This window comes from Balaenoptera musculus, chromosome 5 (genome assembly GCF_009873245.2).
Source record: "Balaenoptera musculus isolate JJ_BM4_2016_0621 chromosome 5, mBalMus1.pri.v3, whole genome shotgun sequence".
Lineage (NCBI taxonomy): Eukaryota > Metazoa > Chordata > Mammalia > Artiodactyla > Balaenopteridae > Balaenoptera > Balaenoptera musculus.
Window position 1 is genome coordinate 112049174 of NC_045789.1, and position 10683 is coordinate 112059856.

Here is a 10683-nt window from a genome sequence, read left to right on the forward strand (position 1 = left end):
GTAAATAACAATAAACAGATGAAGTTCTAGTTTGGTCTGTAAAATATTTGTTGGTGAGTTTATTAGAATAAAATCTTAGGGACAATCTCCTCAGTCATAAGGTATTCAGGTTTTGATGTTAGTAGAGATCCAATGTCCTTCTTAGGGACAATCTCCTCAGTCATAACGTATTCAGGTTTTGATGTTAGTAGAGATCCAATGTCCTCCCACATATTTTATGGAGTTTAGCATAAACCCAAATATATTTTAAACCTTCAGTAAATTACTCTATCCAAAAAAAATGTTCAATTTAAATATTACTGATTAAGATAAAAGTATTGGGAAAATATTAGGGTAAAAGTTTCAAGAAAGTTAACAAGGTTATATTACCATAAACAAGGCAGTCCATCCTTTCCCAAAAGCAAAGCAAAGCTATCCCTGCTCAGGGCGATTTCATGAAGATATTTTCTTATGTGACTGACTAATGTTTGGTTTTGCTTGTTTTTGTGCTATGGGAGTTTAATATGTTTCCATCTACCATGATTTTGCCCTCCTCCCCGAAACAATAAACTCTACATTCTCCTAATAGTATCAGCTACAAAAAATTAACCAAGCTAACTTTTACTTTTACTAGCTAACTTTTACTTTTACTGGCTTGTTTTCTTGGACTACAAACATGATGAGATGAGATGCACTCCTGACCCCCTGGACCATCAAGTCAAGTCATAAGACTGAAATGACTGGCATTTATGGCAAGATCTATTGGCAAAGCATTGTTTAAGAACTAAATGAGGAAATGTCTCTCACCTATTATGATAGGCTAGTAAGTTATTCTATTGTTTAGAATCTGGGCTAACATTTAGTGCTTAATTTTTTTAAGCTTTAGGGTGATTTCTATACTTATCTAATATCTAAAACTTTTTGATAAATTTGAATAAGGTTTTATTTTCTTTTTTTCCCTGTACTTCACATTTTCACCAAAGCTCCTTTTAAAGAAAAAGTAAATGAGCTTTTCTATATTCAAACAAAATGTTTTTCAACATCTGGGTTGGAGGTTTGAGAGGCGGGAAGGAAGAAGGCAGATACAATATCCCAAGTCCAAAAATCATCTAAACTGAGACAGAAAGTAGCAGCAGGAAATTAATACCAGGTTTAAAAGAAAAAAAATGCTAATATAATGAAGCAAATGTTGAGCCAGATGCTGCATATGAAAGAGCCTCTCTCCTGAGAAGTGCTGGCCACTTTCATAATATCCAAGTAGCCCGATCAGACTTGATGACCTTCCTAAAGTTCCAGACTGAAACAGTAATTGAATTATTCTTGGGATTTGGCTTAAGAAAATTTTAGACTTGCAAAACCCACCGTATTTCTGTTTTGTATTTGTCAAAAGGGATGGAATTTCTTCAAATCAATACATTTCACTTGAAAAGCCGAGTCTGTCATTTTTCTGTTGTTACCCTTTGCTCATATACAAAAACGTGTATTATTATACTTGTATTATTCTAAAGCCTACAATCAGACTTTATCTCAATATATTTTCAAGTCAAAAACTTAGTTATAACTTTTGGAAATATGAATAATATTAGCATTTTTCTGCCTGGCCATTCAGACACAGACTACATCAGTTCTGAGACACAGTTGTTTAAACTGAAGGAAAATATCAAAATTCTCCTTAGATACATATTAATTAATTTTTTATAGTCATAATTGGCTTGTGAGAAAATCTGATAAATGTACTATAACTTTGGAAGCAATAGTAAAAACAGGATAACAAAAGAGAAGCTGACCAATCTTTTGGGAACCCCATTATTGGAACTGAATATGATAATGGTGATTAAAATGCTTCATAGAAAGTTTACTAGTCTAACCAGACTGAAAAGTAACCCAGTAATTTCAACAACATTGTTAAATCATTAGCAAATTCCTTTGGTGAACTTCTTGACATGAACTATAGAGCAGCCTATTAAAAATTCACCAGCATGCAAAGCGTATGTATACTTGCATGCCTTCAACCAAGCTTATTAAGGTCTACACTCATATGTTTTCAAATATACTACATAAACCCCTGGAGGGCCAAGGCCAAGGCCAGATGTGGTATTTTATCTGCATTCTACCCTTGTCTGCCCCTTTGCTAACATTTCCCTGAGCACTGTACACAGTTCAGCATGCAGTGTCAAATAATTGTTACAGAGTGCACACATAATATATGGTATCCATGAAATGCAGATATTTCAAGTATTTTAAATGTACATCAAATTAACTAAAAGAGAACACAGTGGGGAAAAGTAAAGCAAATTTTATATCCTTTCACTTAATTTTTCTGTTACTGAATGTTCAAAATCAACTATTTCAAGAAGACTATACATGGAACACAAACTTTTCTAACCATGGAAATGAGAGATAATTTCAGTTCCTGGAAGTAACTAGAGATAAATTACCAAAGACAACTGATCTCTTTTTTTCACCACTTCATCAAATACAAAACTTAAAATTACTTAAAAAAGCACTGTGGTAATATGTTGCTCCAAAATGTTGCCAGTTAGAAAACACATTTTATCATTTGACAAGCCTTTATTTCCCCAGCCCTCCGTCATCATTAAAAAAAATACTTCAGTAGTTTGATGCATTTTTCCAGAGAGCAATAAATAGGTTAGATCATAAGTGACTTTATCCACTGACATACAGACTGACTGATGGAAACTTCTAACAGCCTTAAGACTTTAAGCCTTGGTACAAGGGTTTACATCAGACCCTTCGCAGAAGAGGAAAGCCATTTAATCCTAAAAACTTGCTAAACTTTCTACAAGATAAACCAGAGATTTTGTGTATTTTATTAATTCCAAAAGAAACCAGCAAAACTATACTTTTATAACTCTGGGTGTTCATACTTCTTTTTTTTTTCTGTATAATTGTGTATTGGAAAAGACAAATGCATAAGACTGAGCTTTGGGTGGCAAACCCAATTTCACCCTGTACCATGCATCATTCTTCCTATTCAAGGCTACTGCTTGCTTGGGTCCCTGAGAATAATTGCTACCACTTTATTTTGAAATGATGTGCAGGGTTTGGTTTTGTTTTTTAAATTTTTATTGGAGTATAGTTGCTTTACGTGCAGGTTTTTTTAAAAAAATAGAGAGAGCGAGACAATGCCAAGGAACACTGTGTTTATCCTCCTAAAAGTAAATTCAAAGGTTTCATAATTTAAATAGAAAGTGACTAGAGCTCACATTTGCCCAGGTGCTTTTTATTAAATTATTGAAAGCTTTTTTTTATTTCTCTGCATTTTTTAATTCTCAACTCCAATGTATATTTTCTATGTATTTGTACTGAATGAGAAAAAACTCCCAAAAGATTGCATACCAAAGAGCAGAGCCTCCTGTTCCCTGAGATTGATGTATGTTTATGAGGAAATCCAGCATGCAATTTTCAAAACCTGCAGGTTCATTGTAAGTTAAACCATGTGGCCTCCACTCAAATCATTCCCTCCTTTCAAAATCAGTCATCAGAACTCCCAGTTGCCCTCTTCCCTTGAATCTTTCCGCACTGATCTGCTCCCGCCAAGCCCCAGTTCTGTGTAGTGGAGCCACTAGGGGTGGTGGTCCACCAGCCATCTGTGTCCCTCCTTCTGTCACTGAGGCACCACTACAATGCCCTCCCCAACACTGAGCCTTATTTAACCGTCATTTACTCTTTCATTTCATAAAAGAAAATTTTAAATAAAAAAGGAAACTTTCTTCAATAAGAAATATAATTTTAAGTGTGCATCAAAATGACCTGGAGGGTTTGATAAAAATACAGATCCCTGGCTTCATTCTAGAACTACTGAATCGGAACATTGATGGGTAGAGAGAGATCTGCGTCTTAAATTTGTGAGCTTCTTATAGGAGCCTTAATATTACTTTTATGTCATTACAAGAGGGAGGAAACTATGTTCAAAAGTACACGCTTCTTTTCATAACAAAACACTAACATTTCAAAACCGTGTATTGTTAAATAGATAAATGAGAACCAAGAATATCCAGCCTCAAGCAGAAATTAGAATTTTAAGAGCTATATAATGTCATCAGTAAATTTTAAAAAGACAGAAAAAAATAATAGAAAATGCAGCTTTTGTTTCATTATCTGATTTTTTAAAAAGTCATGTAGCATTTTATAAAGTCTAAAGGCCACACATCATCATTTGAAGTGAGGTAGGACCTTAATTCTCAGATGAAAGAAATTAAAATACAGTTTAGGTAAAGAATTTGCTGTCCACTTTTAAATCTTTTGTTGGTTCATTGTCACTTAGCCTAGGCCTCATTTACCTCGGGATTTTCACAGAATCCTGCTGGAGGGCCTCAGAGTTGTTAAATGACAATTTAAAAGCCGATTTAGGATTAGGCAGCTTAACCAGGTGAGCAGAGGGTCTCACTTCGGGAACGAAAGAAAGCTGCAGCTCTGCCAGCAAGTCCTTACCATGAGGCCGAGAGCTGTATCAGCCCCACGTGCGGATGAGCTCACACTCAGCGCGGGGATGAACTGCGGCTCAAGACACACCGCTCCAGTGCCTGCAGCCCACGGTCCGCGCGGCCAAAGCACCGGGACGCCGAAAGTATAAATGTTTCTTGACTCTTCTGTGTATTAATTAGCACTTTCTAGGGGGTCGCTGAATATTAACACAATCACTCCCAAATCACGCTGAAGAAGTGCACACGTTCAGAAGGGTCGTAGCAGAAATCAGGAAGGTTTCTAACTTACAGAACCAGCGAGGATGCTCTGGCTTGCGCCTTATTTCTTAAACGCCAGAATTAGTGGATTTGTCCATCCTGAGACTGCAGTGTTTCCCTTAGTAGAAAAAGGCACACTTATGATACATTTCTCAATCAATATTTTTATAGTAAGTGTTATTTCTCTCAACCGAAAACTGTTTCCCCAACCTGTGCCCGTTCCTTCAGTGACTTACACTGTGTCACTGTGTGGCACGGCCACATTCAAAGAGGCATGGAGTCTCTTTCCATGTGCTCAGAATTCTGGGCAAGGGCGTGACTCAAAGAAATGTGTTTGCTCGGGAAATTGGAGAGCAAGGGATTCTCCTTCAAAGGCACTGAGATGTGGTTTTTTAAAGGGTGGCCGTACCTGTAAATTACACATCAGGTTCATTTACATTTCTGTAGATAAAACAGATCTCAGAGAAGAGAGGCATATGTGCAAGAGCACAGACAAAGACAAGTGGGCGGAAGAATCAAAGACTGTTAAAAGGGGTGATGAGTAGAACAAATGGCTGTTTGCTGGTGTAACAAGGCTCTAGAATCTGGAGTCTCCCTGCTCCAAACTGTGGTTCAGGGGTCAGCATCACCAGCATCACTCGTGAGCTGTGCGAGCAGCAGCACCTTGGGCCTCACCCCTAGATCTACTGAATCAGACTCTGTATTTCAACTAGGTCTCCGGGTGGTTCATACCCACATTCATGTTTAAGGTGCCCTGTTCTAGAAACTATAACGGGAGAGCATGACGAGTAGAGATATGGGCTTTGAGCTCCAAAACACATTTCAGATTTTATTTGTAGACGAAGGATGGTAAAGTAAGGGTTTGAGCATGGGAGTTATTTTAGAAAGAGGGCTATGCTACTGTGTATTAGAATATTTGGATATATATATATTACACATATACATATGTATAAAATAAAATCAATTAGAAATCTATTGAGGTAGTTCACTTGACAACCATGTAGGATAAATAATTTAACAAGTATTTAAATGCATTGTAGTTTATCCTATATTTTCTTTTGTACTAATTCCTAAAACATATCAAAACTCCTTGCTCCTAGTTTTCAGGAAACTAAATGGTCCCAGGAGTGTCATTCTCAGGCAATATTTTTTCAAACAGCAATTCAACAGAGGCCTACATGATGAGCTCACAAAAACATACATCCACCTAGTCAGCACCTAAAGAAACCTAATGCAAATTGTGATAGCACCATGAAAAGCAAGGGTCAAGATGGAAAGGCTAATTTGTGTGAGAGAACAGACCAAAAAACATATAGGTGTCCTCTGCTATCCAAATCCAGGAACTTGATGAATTCTGACAGCAGGGGATGACTGTACTGTCAGAGAACGCTGGGTAAGAGAGAGACAGTGGTGGAGGGAATGTAACCAGGGTCATTTACCTAGAAGTTCATTGATAGAGAATTGATAAACTATCAAGAAAAGATTTAACCCAGCCATCGTCCTACTAATGACTCATGGTGAGTTATGTTGCCGTGGTGTGATCCATAACTCAAGAGTATGAAGTTGTGAGCTTTTTATCTGTAGCTTCTTTTCCTCTGTGCCTCTAGTCATTTTCCCATGAGTAAGTCCTCTCTTAGTTAAAGGTAAGCATACCAGAGTTGCCTGGTGGATATAAGAATCTTCTGCAATTGTAGACAGAGCTGGTGTGGGAAACCATCTATTGAAGACTGTTATCTATGCTAATCATCCTGCACTCAGACACTAAAACAATTTTCCTGCCTCAGTGATGTGCCACACTAATTCCTTCAACCTGATTTGCTCATATGCAAGCGTGGTACCACCTATGAACAAAGATAACAGCTAGTCTAACTTGAAGCTGATAGCCAGTTAACAGCTATCTAAGTTTGCTATCATAGTTCCATAAGCTTCACTTTTAACAGTTGTTAAAGACATTTCTTTGGTATGGTATATTACAAGAGGCAGTTTAGAAAGCCACTTAAGAAGCTGTGTTATCTGGACAAACTACTTAACACCTCTTTGGGCCCCAGTTCCCTCATGTATAATATAAGGATAATATTAATGTCTACTTCATAGAGTTGTTATGAGGATTAAATTGTGTGTGTGTGTGCACGTGCTCACAGTACCCAGTTCATAATAGGTGCTATGTAAATATTGCTTGTTATTATTCTCAAATGCTATCTCCCCAAATATTACTAACACAACCTGTCAGTAAGACAGAGCTGACTTTAATGCTTACCTCAAGGAGGGAAAAGACTGTGTCTCGAAGGGAGAAAATTTAATCTTGCGTTCAAAATTTGATGAGAATTAAAAGCTTGGATTATTGTGGGTTTTTCAGTTAGGAGGCTTGATTAAAATTAAATAAAGATTAGGATACAACTGTCCAGCCCTAACTGTGTTTTGATTTTTTCCATTGAAGATTTGGTAGGTCTTTAGGGAAGTTCGTATAATGAACAATGAAATCATTTGCCTGGACAAAAGTCTCAGGAAATAGCAGTCATGTTAAAGTAGATATATATTTGGGGGTGGGGGGCTTAAGTAGAAGGGGCCGATAGGTAGTTTCAGTCCTCATTATCAAGATGTGTATGTGGTAGCAGAGCAGCTCCCTCACTGCGATCTATTGAAAGTCAGCCCTTGACGCAAGGGTAAGAAAAATTAAAAGCAGAAAAAGAAAAAAAAAAAACCAAGATGTGTACGTGGGTAAATGGTTTTGGTAGTCATTATTATTGTTTATTCTTGTTAGTATTATTATTGTTACAGTTCTCAGAATTAGGTACCACCACATTAACTAAGTTAAGAGGATAATATGTTTTTACCCATAGTCACTCAGGAAACATTAAGACCTTGAGAAATCAGAGAAAATGGAAGGAAGTCCCTGGGAAGTCAGATCTGAGTAAAGTATAAATGCGGAGGGCTGGGAAGGAGTGGAGCAGACGGAATGAGCAGTGAGATAATATCAGAAACATACTGCCTATAGCACATTTTTTTGTGTGCTTCAAGCCTGCTTTCTTCCAATATTTACTTATTTACATCGGGTTTGATCCTTAGAGGGCAACAAGTATCAACCATCGCATTTGTACTGCTTTGGTTTTCCCTTTGTGGCCAGTAGGGTAACTAAATCTTTTGAGAAAGGCAGTATACACAGCATTATCAGAAATAGGAGTGATATTTGTAGATAGATACATGTAGATATATTAAAATGGAGGCAACGTGACTACAAGTAACTGGCAAGGGCTTTGAACCTATGTGGATCTGCCTTCCAACCCTGTTTCTGTCACTTACTAGCTGTGGTGCCTTGGACATGTTACTTAACCTCCCTAAACTTTACTTTCTTCACCTATAAACTAAGACCACAGTATCTACTTGCAGGAATGTTATAAAGAAAGAGATGATTACTAGCAAATAATACTCAATAAGTTATATTTATATTAGAATGTACAGATATGATTTATATTTTATAGGTTACATCTACATATACATGTTCTCTTGCTTATGATATATGAATATATCACTATATAGTATTTGTGAATTACATATTATATAAGTACACATTAGTAACTGCAATATATGTATGTCATTTGTTTTAAATAAAAAACTGAAATCTCCGCATTAGTTATATGTACACTCAAAAATCACAGAATTTAGTTCTAATTGTCAATCATAACTAATAAGTATACTACCTAAAATTTCCCCTACCTAGTAAGTAATCCTATCCTTATTTATACTCAAGGCACTCAATTTTTACATCAATTATTGTTATTCTTTTCCTCAGATAATATATGCTTTTGAGTTTTTTCCATTTTTATAACATTATAAATTCTAGATTATTTTAAAAATCTGAAATTATCCCAAGACTTCTTAAAGTCACTATTTCAGCTACAGCATTTTTAAAAAGAAAATTTATTTGGGCTTATAATCTATTTATTGTAGCAAATTAATATCAGATCCACATGCTTGACTAGAAGAACAGATTGATAAAATAGGTTTCAAAGAATCTAATAACAAAGTAAATAAAAGTCAAGCTGCAATTCTAATTTCAGATTTTATGGAAGTGTTACTTTTTTCTTTGGGTTTTTTTTTACATTAGGTAACACCATAACTACACTTGTCATCTCTGATTGTTATTTAAGATAAATTTTTCCCCAAAGAGGTTTATAATGAAAAGGGATAAAATTGGCATCATAAAAAATGGTATTTTTGAACATGTATAATACATTTCATTTTTTTTTTAATACATTTCATTTTAATACTATGTTGAAACTGAATAGCAACAGTGTCTTTTCTCTTTCTCTTCCTTTCCATGGTGCCAAAAGAGCCCATACATCCAGGTAGCCTTCAGATGTAGTGTCAGAGAGCCACCATTTCTATCACTCCCTGATGATGAATGAGCTTCTTCGTCTAAACAAATAAGCACTTCAGAGGGTTACCCTTGACAGGGTTGTTAATCCAGAGAGCCTGCCTTATCGCTGCAGAACTCAAGGGCTGAAGTTTTACAGGACCCCCGCGCTGCCTGGCTCTTGGGCAGTTGTCTGGAAGCCGAACGGCACATGGCCACTCCTTGCAAAGAGCAGCCAGGCTCTGTTCCCTGGGTTTCCAGATCTGGTCTTCAGCTAACTTAGGATTTTCCTTTTAGCAAATTGAAATCGTTTATATCATACATGCAGCAGTTGGTTAATATGCTACATTAATATAGCTTTCATTTTATCTCCAGAAGAGCAATATGCCAACATAAATTCTCGTGCATGCAAAGCAAATAAAAACAGGAAGGTTAAAGGACCATTCCTGGTCCTACAAGAGCAGAACTAGAAACACCACCTCTGGATTCCTGCATATGAAACACAGAGACAATTTCCACCTCTTATCAGCAATGTATAAATTTCTTACCAAAACTCTCTGGCTCTTGACTTTGCTTCCATTGACATCTAGACTAAAGGTCAGCATTTCTTTTACATTCCAGAAGCTATTAGAAATCAGCTTAAATTTATATTCCTGTAAAGAATTGATGAGTTGACCTTAATTCAATAAGGTTCAACAAATCTCTCAGTGGCATCTCTCAAAATATGTGTCCAGATGATGATTAAGAAGTCAGGAAGAGGACTTCTTTAACAAGCATACGCTTTCTTGATATTTTTTAAGTATCAACAATTTTTTTCAATAAAAGTCACAAGTTAAAAATCAGTTTTGCCTCTGTAAATGATGCAGGCACTTCAAACCTCCTTCTAACCTCCTCTATTCTTCCAATCCCACAGTGTAGCACCGCAGGAGACATGTAGAAATAAAGAATGCATATTTTTTATCCATCACAAGCCTTATGTCTTAAAAGGTTTAGGAAAGGCATGTGACAAAGCCTGTTTGAAAAGCAGAGCATAATGTGTTTTCAGTTTATAAATTATAAAATATTCGAAAGCACAGGCTAACACCAAGGAATTGGTTACTGCTAGATATCTGGAACTGTTTTTTCTTTCTTTCTCTTATCTCCTTGCTTTCTCTTTTTTTCCCATTAAGAACAAAATGCAAATAAAATGCAAATGAAACCCCTTAGGCCTGAGAAGGAGGAAAACAACTGTGCCAAAAGAGAAAGAATATGGGGGGTCTCTTTGAATGCTTATCAAACAAATAGTTTAATCACGGGATTTTTTTGATTGACTGGTTCCTAAAATGTTATTTTCTAATTTGCATGTTGGTTGAGTATTAAATTTTACAACCCCATGGTTAAGCAAAACAGACCTACTATTTGCATTTTGATTTTAATTCCTGCACAAAGAGCCTAAAAATTGTAGATTACAAATACTGCTGATCAGTACAGAAAGTTTGCTACATTATTTCAACTCAGAATTGATGCATGGTAGTTATTTCACAAAATGGGGACTCTCAATATCCCATTAGATTATGTCATTGCATTTGTTAAGAAGGAAGAGCTGGAATATGCTCTATCACAATGATAATATTGAGCTTCCTAATACTCAGAGTCTGCGATCCG